The sequence below is a fragment of the Acinonyx jubatus genome, chromosome C2 (assembly GCF_027475565.1).
Source record: "Acinonyx jubatus isolate Ajub_Pintada_27869175 chromosome C2, VMU_Ajub_asm_v1.0, whole genome shotgun sequence".
Taxonomy (NCBI): Eukaryota; Metazoa; Chordata; class Mammalia; order Carnivora; family Felidae; genus Acinonyx; species Acinonyx jubatus.
In genome coordinates, this window is record NC_069384.1 from 92,520,752 (window position 1) to 92,535,556 (window position 14,805).

General features: G+C 41.0%; 1 protein-coding gene across 4 annotated transcripts in view; it reads right to left on the reverse strand.

Moving 5' to 3' along the window:
• The window catches only part of FNDC3B (fibronectin type III domain containing 3B), a 356,845-nt gene that overhangs the window by 102,003 nt on the left and 240,037 nt on the right, over positions 1-14,805 (reverse strand). The gene's annotated exons all lie outside the window — the stretch shown is intronic.

The following is a 14,805-nucleotide window of genomic DNA, read 5'->3' on the forward strand; positions in this document are numbered from 1 at the left end:
CTTAGAGTAGAGAGGATGGGGAGGGAAGAGTATGTAAAAGAAGGGTAAGAGCCTTTAAACTTGACTGTTTTGCAGAGGAATCCCTTGACTTTCGCAACCTACTTGATGTAATCTAATTTTGAGTTTACAGATTTAACTGTTAAACCTAGTTTATGAGGTAAATGCTAGAGTTACATGATTACCAAGACATATGTCCTCACCCTCAAATAGTTCAAGTCTAGTGAGGGGGAAATGAAAGCAGCAGGCAATTCCATGTGATACATACTTTGGTATAGGCAACCCAAGACAGAGCATTCTAGAAGGCTTCCTAAGCACCAACATCTAGCTGACCCTGTGGCCAAGCAGGCCACTGGAGGTGATGGGAGACGTGGAACAAGGGGGTGAGAGGTTAGTAAGTCCAGCTCTTTCGGAGGCTGTTCATACTCATTGCTCAGGTCAATCTCAAAGTCACCTTTTAAAAGAATCCCACCTCAACCCCACCCCCTGCTCAGCCTCCAGTCATTCTGCAGTCCCACTTATCTCCTTTCTTGTGGTTACCAAAATCTAAAAGTTCTCTTATTCATGTGTTCTCGTTTACTACTTTTCTTTCCTACTAAAATATAAACTTCAGGAAGGCAGAGATGCTACAGATCCAAAAAAAAACAAAATTTTTTTTTTTTTCTGTAAAGAATCAGGGGCGCCTGGGTGGCTCAGTCGGTTGAGCGTCCGACTTCGGCTCAGGCCACGAACTCACTATTCGTGAGTTCGAGCCCTGTGTCGGGCTCTGCGCTGACAGCTCAGAGCCTGGAGCCTGCTTCTGATTCTGTGTCTCTGCCCCTCCCACACTCTGTCTCTCAATAATAAATAAACGTTAAAAAAAAAAAAAAAGAAACAGAATCAGACAGAGAATATTTTTCAATTTGCACGCAGACCACCGTCACGTATTCTTCTTTGTTGTTATATCCCTGTGAAAACGTAACAATCTCCTCAGTTTGTGACTCACACACAACAGACCACGGGGCTGGCTACAGTGTGCGGACCCCTTTGGTAGGACACACTCAGGATTTAGCCCACAGCACCTAGCACCATTCCTGTGTGATCCAAGCTCAATAGCTTTGTTACCTAAATAAATGAACCAAGCCCAAGTGAAAAATAATAAGACTTCAGGGTACCCGTGTGGCTCAGCCGATTAAGCATCTGATTTCGGCTCAGGTCATGATCTCACGGTTCGTGGGCTCGAGCCCCACATCGGGCTCTGTGCTGACAGCTCAGAGCCTGGAGCCTGCTTTGGATTCTGTGTCTCCCTCTCTTTCTGCCCCTCCCCCACTTATGTACGCGCGCGCGCGCGCGCGCGCGCGCTCTCTCTCTCTCTCTCTCAAATATAAACAAACATTAAAATATTTTTAAATAAATAATAAGACTCGTAGCTGGCACCACCATAAACTTTAAAAGGATCAGTTCTTCATTGTTTCTTACTGTATTCTATTTAGAAGATGTTTACTTCTATTTTGGTGAGAAAAAGAAACGGACTGGTGTTTAAATTGCAGGTGTTTTGTATTACAACAAAAAGAAACTTCGCATTCAAAAGGCCAAATGACACCCTTGTTTATAGTCATGTAATCCTGTTAAGATATAGATAATGGTTTATACCCATAAGTCAAACACGCACATACCCTCACATTTTCTGGAAGCTCGTACTAAGCAGACTCTACATTTATCTCATAATCTGAGGAGCTGATTGTCAGTACAAAAGTAAAATAAATACAGTTGCAATATACGAACTGGTTCGGTTGTCAAAGACCAAACTTTCTGAATCTCTGGCTATTCCAGAGTTTGCAGGAACCTATGGTTTCAGACACTCGTAGAAATAGACACATGCACAGAACCAGCTGGAGGAGGCCACTGCTTCCTTCCGCCATCGCAGACACCAGGACCAGAAGCCAGAAGCCACAAGCCACACCCCACCCTTGAGGTAATAAAGGTTGAGACTAGAGCGGAGATAATCACCTATTCGACAACGAAGGGAAGTACTAAAGAGCTCAGCAAAAGAAGTATCCTCAGGACTATGTACTAGATACAGGGCCTGAAAGAGAGAAGCAAAAAAGGATGCTTTGTCCCACAAAAATTGGAGGCCCCTCCCTCTGGCCAGCTTTCAAACGCAGATGACAGGAGAAATGGCCAGGCTTTTGACAGAAAAAGGAAAAAAATGAGAAAGGAGGTTGGATTAGAAGGGGGAGAGGGTGGGGTAGAGATCTGTTTAAAATGAAAAAGAATGGGTTGTGGGTAAGAGCCAGAAATACAAGGGAAAGGTCCTGACTGAGATAAAAACAACTTCTGAAGAGAGGTCAGGACTGTCCAGGTTTGTCTTTGATTATAGCAGTGAAAGCTGACGTGTTCTGAGCACCCAGCTATGTGCTGGTTGAGGGGCCAACACCTTGCTCATTTTTACAACATCCCCTCCAAGACGGACATGCTCTGCTCAGTCTTCTGACAGTGGGCAGGACTGAAGTCTGTTTTGTCCACCACAGTTTTCACCTTCGGTGCTGAGTACGACACCTGCAGGCGTCTGACAGATGAGGAGAAAGAATGAATGAGGAAACTGAGGAGAAGGAATGAATGAGGAAACTGAGGCTCAGACAGCAGATGCGATCTCCCCGAGGGATACAAGACCAGTACCTGGTCCAAAAGCAAAGAGAACGTCTCACTGCATCATGACACATTAATAGGGATCTGGGGGGGTCACAAGGGAGAGGATGTGGAGAGACAAGAGTGGAGGGAGTTTTGCCCCGGGGTGCATGGAAGAAGGAAGGCAGCAGGGGAAACCATCCAGATCCCATGAGAGGGTTTGTATTGGGGTTTTTTGTTGTTGGTGGTGGGGTGTGTGTGTGTGTGTGTGTGTGTGTGCACACGCGCGCACACACACACACACACACACTTTAAATCTCGGAGAAGGCTGTCAGAGAAATAGAGCAAAGCCTCTGGATCTGGGCAGAAGGTATGTGAGAAAGGGAAGAAAAAGTAGGGCATGAATGGAGCCAAATAAACAAAGGATTCAGAGAAGATCAAAAATCCAAAGGGCAGGGCGAGGGGAGGAAAGGTAGTGACAGGACAATCAATGCCCCATTATATCAGGAGAAATGCGGTATCAAAGCCAGACTGGATTCCTTCTTTCTTTCAAGACTCTAAAATGTGAATACGGAAAAAGAAGAGAAAAATGCATCCGCACCACATTTACTGAATGCTTTTCCATTTGTGCCGCCACAGGCTAAGGGTAAATAAATGCCAGGCATACAATATGCACACACAAGAGTGAAAATAAAATCTCTTTAACTGAGCTAAAGTGACACTTACCACGTGTAAAATAAGCTCTTGTCCGAAAGCTAGCAGTCTGGTACGAAATGCCAAAATTCACGACTCACTACCTAAATAACCGAGTTCACTTGGACCCTGGCCTACCTCTCCCAAGGCAAGATTTAACTGGGCCTCGGAGAAGTCTATGAATTATCACCCTTTCCATTAAACAGCCTCGGAGCTCAGCTATTCAGTGTATTTCAGAGTCTGGGTAAAGCTTTCGCTTGCTCGCCATGCTTTCTTTCTCTGTGTCTCTACTTCTCCCTCTCTTATGCTCTCACACACACATATCGTGAGTGAGGAAGAACAGCTAATGTGGTCACAAAAATTTATGAGCAAAACCAAAAAGAATAGTTCTGGTGATCTGTCTTCAGGAAATCTTTCATATCAAATTAAAAAGAAAACTATGGGGAGCCTGGGTGGCTCAGTCGGTTAAGTGTCTAACTCTTGACTTTGGCTCAGGTCATGATCTCACGGTTTGTGAGTTCGAGCCCTGTGTCGGCTCCATGCTGACAGCGCAGAGCCTGTTTGGGATTCTCTCTTTCAAAATTAATAATAATAATAATAATTAACCAAAGAAAACTATGTCTCGTTTGTCTCTGTGTTTACGTCTTAAAGAATTTGGTGTGACAGCCGAGCAACAGATTGTCCTAGAAGAGGGGAATAAAGGGGGTGGGGGGAGACACTTGGGTGGCACAGTCGGTTTAGCATCTGACTTCAGCTCAGGTCATGATCTCACAGCTCATGAGTTCGAGCCCCACATCGGGCTCTGTGCTGACAGCTTAGAGTCTGGAGCCTGCTTCAGATTCTGTGTCCCTCTCTCACTCTACCCCTTCCCCGCTCATACTCTCCCACCTTCCCTCCCCCCGCCCAAGAATAAATAAACATTAAAAAAAAATTAAGGGGCACCTGGGCGGCTAAGTCGGTTAAGCGTCCGACTTCAGCTCAGGTCATGATCTCACGGTTCGTGGGTTCGAGCCCCGCGTTGGGCTCTGTGCTGACAGCTCAGAGCCTGGACCTTGCCTTGGATTCTGTGTCTTCCTCTCTCTCTGCTCCTCCCCCACTCATGCTTTCTCTCTCCCTTTCTCTCTCTCTCTCTCTCTCTCTCTCTCTCAGAAATAAACATTAAAAAAAATTTTTTTAATTAAAAAAAAGAGGAAAAAAATGCAAGGTTCTGTTACAGGGTTGTAGGATGAGGTTCTTTTCATTATCATGTCTGCCTTCTTCCCCCTGGTTTGCAGCAAGGAAATTAATCCACAGGCAAATCTTACAGGCCAACTTGTATTTCTTTCTCCTCGCATTAAAACTGCCACGAGTTAAGCAAACAGATTAAAATCATTTTCTTCCTGCTTTAATTTTGTTGCAACCATGGCTGATATGGATAGACATGACAACCCACCTTTCATATCACTACCTTCTTAATACTGAAAAACCTTTTCCTTGCAGTGAAGATGGTGCTGATCAATAAAAAAGGATTATAGGGTACTCTCAGTGCTCCAAACAGAACAGGCATGTTGTTTTGCAGATACAGACACATTTGGGAGGTAGGTAATTTCTTAAAAAGGAGTTAAGATGGGAGCCTCTAGTTTCAACATGCCCCAAGGAGTTGAGAACCACCCAAATTGCAAATGACAAAAAAAAAAAAAAAAAAGGGAAGGGGGATTCAGCTCAGTGATTTACATTTTTCTTCATCCCAAAAGAAATCTCCTCCCAAGAAAATAAAGCACTTTTTAGCAAAGGGAAAGTTAAAATAAAAATACACAAGCAAGCAAATATACTTTAAAAAAAAAAAAAGAAGAAAAAAGCAACAACAACCCACACACATAGAGAGAATATGTGTCATGTGAAATTTAAACTTTCCACAAATAATGGTTTTCATGTTTGCTCCAAAAAGAACTGTAAGTTCAGACTGTTTGAATAACTGTAAGGCCTAAACTAATTAAAATATCCCCCTTTATAAACACAATTTACTTCTTTGGTTTGCTTCACATTTTTTCCATCTTAGAAAAGAAATACATCTAGACACTTAGCTGCTAGCTATAGAATGTATTTATGGTTGTAACAGCCCCTTCATTCCAATGGAATGACATCAGCATTATTTCTCTGTAAACCTTCCGTCTAGTTCTCATCCGCACGGCTCATTTACAGATATGCCCGGCATAACAGAATATGCTTTCTCAGATTTGCCAAAGAGCTGACTTAGCTACTATCTTTAACACATTATATATAATAAACAAGGGGTGTGGAAAATATGCAACTTCTTGTCATGCCCATTTTAGGGATAAGAGGCTTCAACTCACTACTCAAGAAAAGAACTATATGAACAGAAATAAATCCTTTTGGACGAAAAAAATATGACTCAATAATTAAGGACACGTTGAATATCCAATCACTGCCTACCAATGCTAATGAGAATGAATGGGGATGAAGTAAGATGGCTTAAGAATGCTTACTGAATTGCTTTTCTAATGAGAGAAAAAAATAAATTAGCCATTTTCATTTTTGAAATACTACCTATGCTGAGAAAAACAAAGAATCAATAAATGCACACAAAAGTAGTATTAATTACTTAAGAACCTCCATTTAGTGATTATAACCCAGAGTTAATGGTGTTAAAATCAAATATTCAAAATGTACAAAATCACAAGGAATACATTTACATAATCTAGGACAATGCAGTTAATCCCCAAGGACAAATATTCCAGGAATATCTTCAGATATCAATCATCCCGATGCTAAAAATACAAAAATAAATCTCTCTCTAGCCATTTAGCTGGTTAAGTGGTTACTCTATTGGAAATTCTGAAAGATAGCCAAGGGAATACCAGACTCTCAACACGAACGACAAAGCAGCAGGCAGGTGAACATATGTTGGGGGACGCTGCCTTCCAGTCCAGGGAAATATTTCTAAGAGAACTTGGGTTCCCAACAGATTGTGGAGCCCTAAGAGAAAGAGCAGAGATGAATTCCTTTTGCAGGTGGAGTGCCTGGCTGGGGAGGAGGGATGGCCAGAGGACATAAATGGGACAGGGTCGGGGGTTGGGTGGGGGGGTGCGCTAGTTTCCTCTAAGCTTTTGTCAATATTTCTGGAACTGAGTAGAAAGAATGATTTTCTTTCCTGGTCCAGGATTTGAGCAAAGTCCTACCGGGAATATTTACATTAACCTACTCGTAGGCAAAAATGGGTCTCTTCAGGCAAAAGCTGTCCACCACTGTAGGTAGTAAGAGGGACAACAGAGAAGTGGTAGGTCTAGGACCTGAATGAAAAGGGAAAGCACCAGATACAATACTTCTGTTGACTCTCAGGTCAACTCAAAGGTTATGTCTCGGCCACCTTCTTTGAATGCCAACTAAACTGGGGTCTACCTGAAATACTAGGAGATTCTAGGTTCATTTCTGCCAACTGCCTAAGAAACACTCTTGTGTTTACTTCACAAAAATCGTACTTCTGCATGGAACTGGACACACACAGCTAGCATTTTTAAGAACATCAAATTAAATAGGGATGAAAACCCCACAAAAATGGATAAAGTATTAGGTAGATATGCTTGCCTGGCAAGCTTGATTCTACACCAGTCCTGTCCTTTCCCTCCCTCTGTCTGTTGGAGACGTTTCACTGGCTAGCTGAGCCCTAACCTGTGCCAGATATAGCTCTTTTATTTTGGGGGAAGGCTCAACGCCATGATTATCCAGCAAGAGCTGGTGCCCTCCCTGGGTGTGTAACAGGAAGGCAATCGCTTAAACACAGGATAGAGCGACTTACAAAGGTAATTAAAGTTTATACACTCCTTTCTGCGCTGGCGTCTGTAAACGCTTCCACAAAATGTTTTTTCATTAAGACTTGGCATGTCACATTGAAAACTTCTCAAGTAGCTTATTCAGAATTTTTGCAAAACTGTGTCAACTGACAGGCAGAATCCAGAGAGAACAATTTTGTAACACATTAAATCTGAAAAAGAACCTTAATATTTTTTTTAATTTAAAAAATGTTTTCTTATTTATTTTTGAGAGAGAGAGAGACAGAGAGACAGACAGACAGACAGAGTACCAGCAAGGGAGAGGCAGAGAGAGAGGGAGACACAGAATGTGAAGCAGGTTCCAGGCTGAGAGCAGTCAGCATGGAGGCCAAAGCAGGGTTTGAACTCATGAACCTTGAGATCATGACCTGAGCTGAAGTTGGACACTTAACTGACTGAGCTACCCAGGTGCCCCAAGAATTTTAATATTTATACCACCTATATAGCAAGTTTTGAAGTTTTTATTCCTACATTTTCTTCCTTCCTTCCTTCCTTCCTTCCTCCCTCCCTTCCTTCCTTCCTTCCTTCCTTCCTTCCTTCCTTCCTTCCTTCCTTCCTTCTTTTCATGTTACACAACATACAGTGTAGTCTTGGCTTCAGTAAAACCCAGTGATTCATCACTTACATACAACACCCACTGCTCATCCCAACAAATGCCTTCCTTAATTGCCCATCACCCATTTTACCCAGCCCCACCAACCCTTACTTCGTTCTTTGTATTGAAGAGTCTCTTATGGTTTGCCTGCCTCTGTTTTTATCTTAGTTTTCATTCCCTTCCCCTATGATCATGTTAAGTTTCTCAAATTCCACATGAGTGAAATCATGTGGTATCTGTCTTTCTCTGACCCAATTATTTCGCTTAGCATAACATCCTCCAGTTCCATACATGTTGTGACAAATGGCAAGATTTCATTCTCTTTCATTGCCAAGTAGTATTCCATTGTGTGTGTGTGTGTGTGTGTGTGTGTGTGTGTGTGTGTGTGTATGTGTGTGTATTATACACTACATCTTCTTTATCCATTCATCAGTTGATGGACATTTGGGATCTTTCCATAATTTGGCTATTATTGAAAGCACTGCTATAAACATTGGGGTACATGTGCCCCTTGGAATCGGCACTCCTGTATCCTTTGGATAAATTCCTAGTAGTGCAATTGCTGCGTCATAGGGTAATTCAACTTTTAATTTTTTTGAGGAACCTCCATACTGTTTTCCAGAGTGGCTCCACCAGTTTGAATTCCCACCAACAGTGCAAGAGGGTTCCCCTTTCTCCAAATCCTTATCAACATGTGTTGTTTCCTGAGTTGTTAATTTTAGCCACTCTGACCAGTGTGAGGTGGTATCTCATTTTGGTTTGGATATTTCCCTGATGATGAGCGATGCTGAACATCCTTTCATGTCTCTGCCACGTGGATGTCTTCTTTGGAAAAGTGTCTATTCAGGTCTTCTGCCTGTGTCTTCACTGGATTATTTGTTTTCCAGGTGTTGAGTTTGGTAAGTTCTTTGTAGATTTTGGATACTAACCTTTATACGGCATGTCATTTGCAAATATCTTCCCCCATTCCCCCCAGTTGACTTTTAGTTTTGCTGATTGTTTCCTTTACTGTGCAGAAGACTTTTATCTTGATGAGGTCCCAATAGTTCATTTTTGCTTTTGTTCCCCTTGCCTCCGGAGACGTGTCAAGTCAGAAGTTGCTGCGGCCAAGGTCAAGGAAGTTGCTGCCTGTTTTCTCCTGTAGGATTTTGATGGTTTCCTGTCTCATACTTAGACCTTTCATCCATTTTGAATTTGTTTTTGTGTATGGTGTAAGAAAGCACACCTACATTTTCTTAACTGATGTCTCATATGACTAACATATCCATTTGGAGGATAGGTATTCAGTGTATGTTCAAAGAATCCAGTGAAGCTCATCAGCTGATATGGGGATCAAATTCAGAGCTAATGTCATGTGGCAGGGTGCCAAATAATTCCACAGAGTTTTAGCATATGGAAAAGTCATTACCGCCCACGGTACAACCTACCCTACCCAGGAAATCAGCCAAGGATATACACGTGGGTACATATCGAAAATGCATATTAGCCCCCAGGAAGGTAATGTCAACGAGTAAAAGACAGTGGACACATTAGGCAAAAGGGGGGGGTAAAGACTGTGGAAAATGGAAAAAGCCCTCCCCCTATCTAAAGGGGGCAGCTACTATGGATGGCAATCAATTACTGCCAGGCAGGATCATTGGTCTAAGGTTGACAAACACTGCCATTTTCTAAAGAATCTAGAAATGGAAAAATTTTCATGAAATTGCCTGATTTGTCAAAATATACATTGCAAGACATTTTTAATCTACAGAAAAGTGGAGTAGAACTATGAACACCCATATGCCCTTCACCCAGACTTATCAATTGTTAACATTTTGCTATACTTGCACATTCACATTTTGTCTCTACATATATACACTTTTTTTTCAGAACCATTTGAAAGGAAGATGTTGATCTTATGCTAAGATGTTAAGTTTATCCTCAAAACTTCAGCATGTCTTTCCTTTTTTTTTTTTTAATTTTTTTTAATGTTTTATTTAGTTTTGACTGAGAGAGAGAGACAGAGCATGAGCGGGGGAGGGGCAGAGAGAGAGGGAGACACAGAATCCGAAGCAGGCTCCAGGCTCTGAGCTGTCAGCACAGAGCCTGACGCGGGGCTCGAAGTCACAGACCGCAAGATCATGACCTGAGCCGAAGTCGGACACTCAACCGACTGAGCCACCCAGGCGCCCCCAGCATGTCTTTCTTAAGAACAAGAACTTTCTTGCACATAATCATAACACAACCACAAGATTTAACATTGACAGAATAAAATCTAATGTGTATTCCATACTCAAATTACCCCAACCCTTCCAAAAATATCTTTAATCCTTTGCCCCCTAATCCAAGATCCAATCAAGGAACACATGTTGGATTCATTTGTCAAGTTTCACTAGATTCCTTCAACCTAGAACAGAAATCCCCTGTACTTTTTTATCTTCATACGGTTGATATTTTTAATGTGTCTGGGCCAGTTTTCTTAAGGCATGTACCACTATCTGGACTGGGTGACTACATCCTCTTAATTATATTCAAATTAAAAACTTTTGGCAAGAATTCTGTATAGATGTACTTCCCATCCATTACACGAGGAAGCACACAGTACCAATTTGAACCTTTTGATGATGCCCTGCACTGTGATCACTTGGTTATAGTGTTGTGTAACCTCTTTCTCCACAGTGAAAGCACCTTCTCCTCCTTTCACCTGATGGTTAAACACTGATGATTTTTGCCAGAAAATATTACATTAATAGTTTCAAGATGGCAATATTCCTAATTCTACCCTTTTTTCCAAGTGTATTAGTTCTTTCTGCCACTTTAAGTATCTATGAACTCATGGACTGTTTTTTATTAAAAAAATTGTAATGCAACATTGCAATTGTTCTTTTCGATGCTAAAACTGTCCCAAATGCAGCTAGTGGGAGTCCCTTCAAGTTGTTTTCTATGCCCCTTTGTCCACTTCCTTAAGATATCTAGTTTAGGGGTGCCTGGGTGGCTCAGCCAGTTAAGCATCTGACTTCGGCTCAGGTCATGATCTCATGGTTTGTGAGTTCGAGCCCTCCGTTGGGTTCTGTGCTGACAGCTTGGAGCCTGGATCCTGCTTCAGACTCTGTGTCTCCCTCTCTCTCTCTGCCCCTGCCCTGTTCGTTCATGCTCTGTCTCTGTCTCAAAAATAAATTAACATTAAAAAAAATTTAAAAAGAAGATTTCTGGTTTAAACACCTATTTAATATTCTGGCTTAAGATCAGTTGGCCAAAAGTACAAAAATGTACAGACAGCTAGTGACAGATTTTAGTAGCATAAAGTAGAGTTCATCCAAATTAGTCAGATTTGTCAAAAGCCACTATTAGCCAAGGATTTACTTATTCAAAAGGGACTAGAGGGGCGCCTGGGTGGCTCAGTTGGTTGAGCGTCCAACGGCTTGTGAGTTCAAGCGTCGTGTCACGCTCTGTGCTGACAGCTCAGAGCCCGGAACCCGCTTTGGATTCTGTGTCTCCCTCTCTCTCTCTCCCCTCCCCTGTTCGCTCACTGTCTCTGTCTCTGTCTCTGTCTCTCTCTCAGAAATAAACATTAAAAAAAATGTTTTTAACTGACTAGAAAGAAAAAGTAACATGTAAGTATTTCCGGTTTCTAAATCTTTTAGAAATTAAAGTTAAAACAAAGCAACCCAATAATCCAAGAGCCAGCCATTTTAAACAATATTTTAAGGGGCACCTGGGTGGCTCAGTTGGTTGAGCATCAACTTTGGCTCAGGTCACGATCTCACGATTCTTGAGTTCGAGTCCCACGTCAGGCTCTGTGCTGACAGCTGGGAACCTGGAGCTACTTCAGATTCTGCATCTCCCTCTGTCTCTGCCCCTCCCCCACTCATGCTCTGTCTCTCTCTGTCTCTCAAAGATAAATAATAAACGTTAAAAAATTTTTTTAAACAATATTTTAAGACATAGAAAACTTGAAACAACCATTGGGTAAAAGAAGAAATCAAAAGGAATAAATTATCTCAAAACAAGTGAAAACAAAACACAACAAAGCAAATATTGTGGGATGCACCAAAAGACGTTATAAGAGGAAAGTTCACAGCAATAAACATATACATGATGAAATTAGAAAGACCTCAAATAAACAACTTTCACCTCAAGAAACTAGAAAAAGAACAAATTAAGCCCAAAGTTAGCAGAAGGAAGGAAATATTAAGGATCAGAACAGAAGTAGATGAAATACAAATCAGAAAATAGAAGGGGGACACTTGGGTGGCTCAGTCAGTTAAGTGTCTGACTCATTGTTTTGGCTCAGGTCACGATCTCACGGTTTGTGAGACTGAACCCCGCGTCAGGCTCTGCGCTGACAGGATGGAGCCTGATTGGAATTCTCTCTCTCCCTCTCTCTCCGCCCCTCCCCTACGCGCTCACTCGCTCTCTCTCCCCCTCTCTCTCTCTTCTCCATATAAATAAAATAAACTTAAAAGAAAAAGTAAAATAGATTCAATGGAACCAAGAGTTGGTTCTTCAAAAAAGAGAAGATTGACAAACCTTTAGCTAGCCCAAGTAGAAGAGAGAGGACTCAAAATTAGAAGTGAAAGAGACATTACAAATGATACTACAGAAATACATAGAATCATGAAATTACTATGAACAATTATATGCCAACAAGTTACCTAACTGAGAAGGAATGGATACATTTCGAGAAACACACAACCTATCAAGACTGAACCAGTCAGAAAGAGGAATTAATACCAATCCTCCTCAAACTTTTCCAAATATTAAGAGGAGGGAACACTTCCAAACTTACTCTGTGAGGCCAGCATTACTTTGATACCAAAACCAGATAAAGATGCCACAAGCAAACTTCAGGCCACAATCTCTAATGAATATACATGCAAAAATTCTCAACAAAATATTAATAAACCAAATTCAAGAACACATTAAAAGGATTATATACCATTACTATGTGGGTAATACCCACATTACTATGTGGGTATTACATCCCTGAGATGTAATACAGAGAGTTCAACATACACCAATCAATACATGTAATACATATCAATAAAATGAAAGATAAAATTACACAATCATCTTAATAAATGTAGAAGAAGCATTTGACAAACTACAACATCCTTTCATGATAAAAACCTTTTACAGATTGGGTATAGAAGGAACATACCTCAACATAATATGGAGCAAAGATATGTAACAAACATTATACACAATGGAGAAAAATTGAAAGTGTTTCCACTCAGATCAGGAACAAAGCAAGGATACCCACTCTCACCACTCCTACTCAATACAGTACTGGACGTCCAAGCTGGAGCAATTAGGCAAGACAAAGAAACAAAAGGCATCCAAATTGAAATGAAAGAAGTGAAATTATCATTATTTGCTGTTGATATGATCCTATACATAGAAAATCCCACACAATCAGTCAAAAACTGTTAGAATTAATCAACAATTTCAGCAAAATGGCAGGATACAAAATCAAAATACAGAAATTGATTGCTTTTCTTTACACTAATGAGGAAGCATCTGAAAAAGAATTAAACATTCCAATCACAATAAATCTGACCAAGGAAGTGAAAGATGTGTACCATGCAAACTAGAAAATTTTGCTGAAAGGTATCAAAGGAGACACAAACAGAAGGAAAGATGTCCCATGTTTATGAATCAGAAGAATACTGTTGAAATGGCCATACCCCAAAGCCACCTACAGATCAACGTAATCCCCATCAGAATACCAAAGGCATTCTTCACAGAAACGAAGAAACGATCTTAAAATTTGTGTGGAACCACAAAAGACTTTGAGGAACTAAAGCAACCCTGAGAAAAAAGAACAAACTGGAGATGTTACACTTCTAATTTCAAACTATACCACAAAGCCATAGTAATAAAAAATAGTATGGTACTGTCACAAAAACAGATACATTGACCAGTGGAAGAAATGAGAGAGCCCAGAATTAAGCCATGACATATATGGTATGGTCACCTGATATTTAACAAGGGAGACAAGAATACCCAATAGAGAAAGGAGAGTCTTTTCAACAAGTGATACTGGGAAAAGTGGAGAAATAAACATATGCTAAATAATGAAATTGCGTGAAATCTCACACCACTCAGAAATGAGCACAAAATGGGAGGGGAATCTGGAGGAAAAAAATGAAGGAACAAAAAGCAGAATCAAACCTATAAATACAGAGATCAAAATGATAGGTGCCAGAGGGATGGGCACTTGGGCAAAAGGGTGAGAGGGAGTGGGAGATACAGGCTTTTAGGTATGGAATGAATAAATCATGGGAACAATATAGTCAATGATGTTCTAATAGTGATGCATAAAGACAGATAGTAGCTACACCTGTGGTAGGCACAGAATAATTCCTAAACTTGTTCAATCCCTATGTTGTACAACTGAAACCAATGTAACACTATGTGTCAACTATATTCAAATACAAAAAATAAGAGAATAAACAAACACATAATTGATTCTACAGCTTCTAGCTGACTTCAAGGTACAGTGGATAGCATAATGGTCCCCAAAGATGTTTATGTGCTACTTCTAAGAGTGTGTGAATATGTCAGGTTACAAGATAAAGGAGAATTAAAGTAGCAGAAGAAATTAGGGCTCCCAATTAACAGATCTTAAATTAAGGAGATTATCCGAGGTTATCCTGATGGGCCCAATGTAATCACAAGTCTTTAAAAGTAGAAGGGAGCACTCTTAAATACAGAGAACTGAGGGTTGCTGGAGGGGCTGTGGGTGGGTGGGTGGGTGGGGGCTAAATGGGTAAGGGGCACTAAGGAAGACACTTGTTGGGATGAGCATTGGGTGTTCTACATGGGGGATGAATCACTGGAATCTACTCCTGTAATCACTATTGCACTATATGCTAACTAGGATGTAAATGAAAAATTAATAAATAAATAATAAGTAAAAATAGAAGGGAGCAGAAGAGGAGGTCAGATTGATACAGAGTGAGAAGGGCTTAATGAGCTGTTGCTGGCTTGAAGAGGAGAGGAACCATGAGCCAAAGACATTGGGCAGACTTAAGAAGCTGTTGACGGTTAGGAAATGGATTCTCTCCTAGGGCCTCCAGAATGAAACACAGCCCTGCCTAC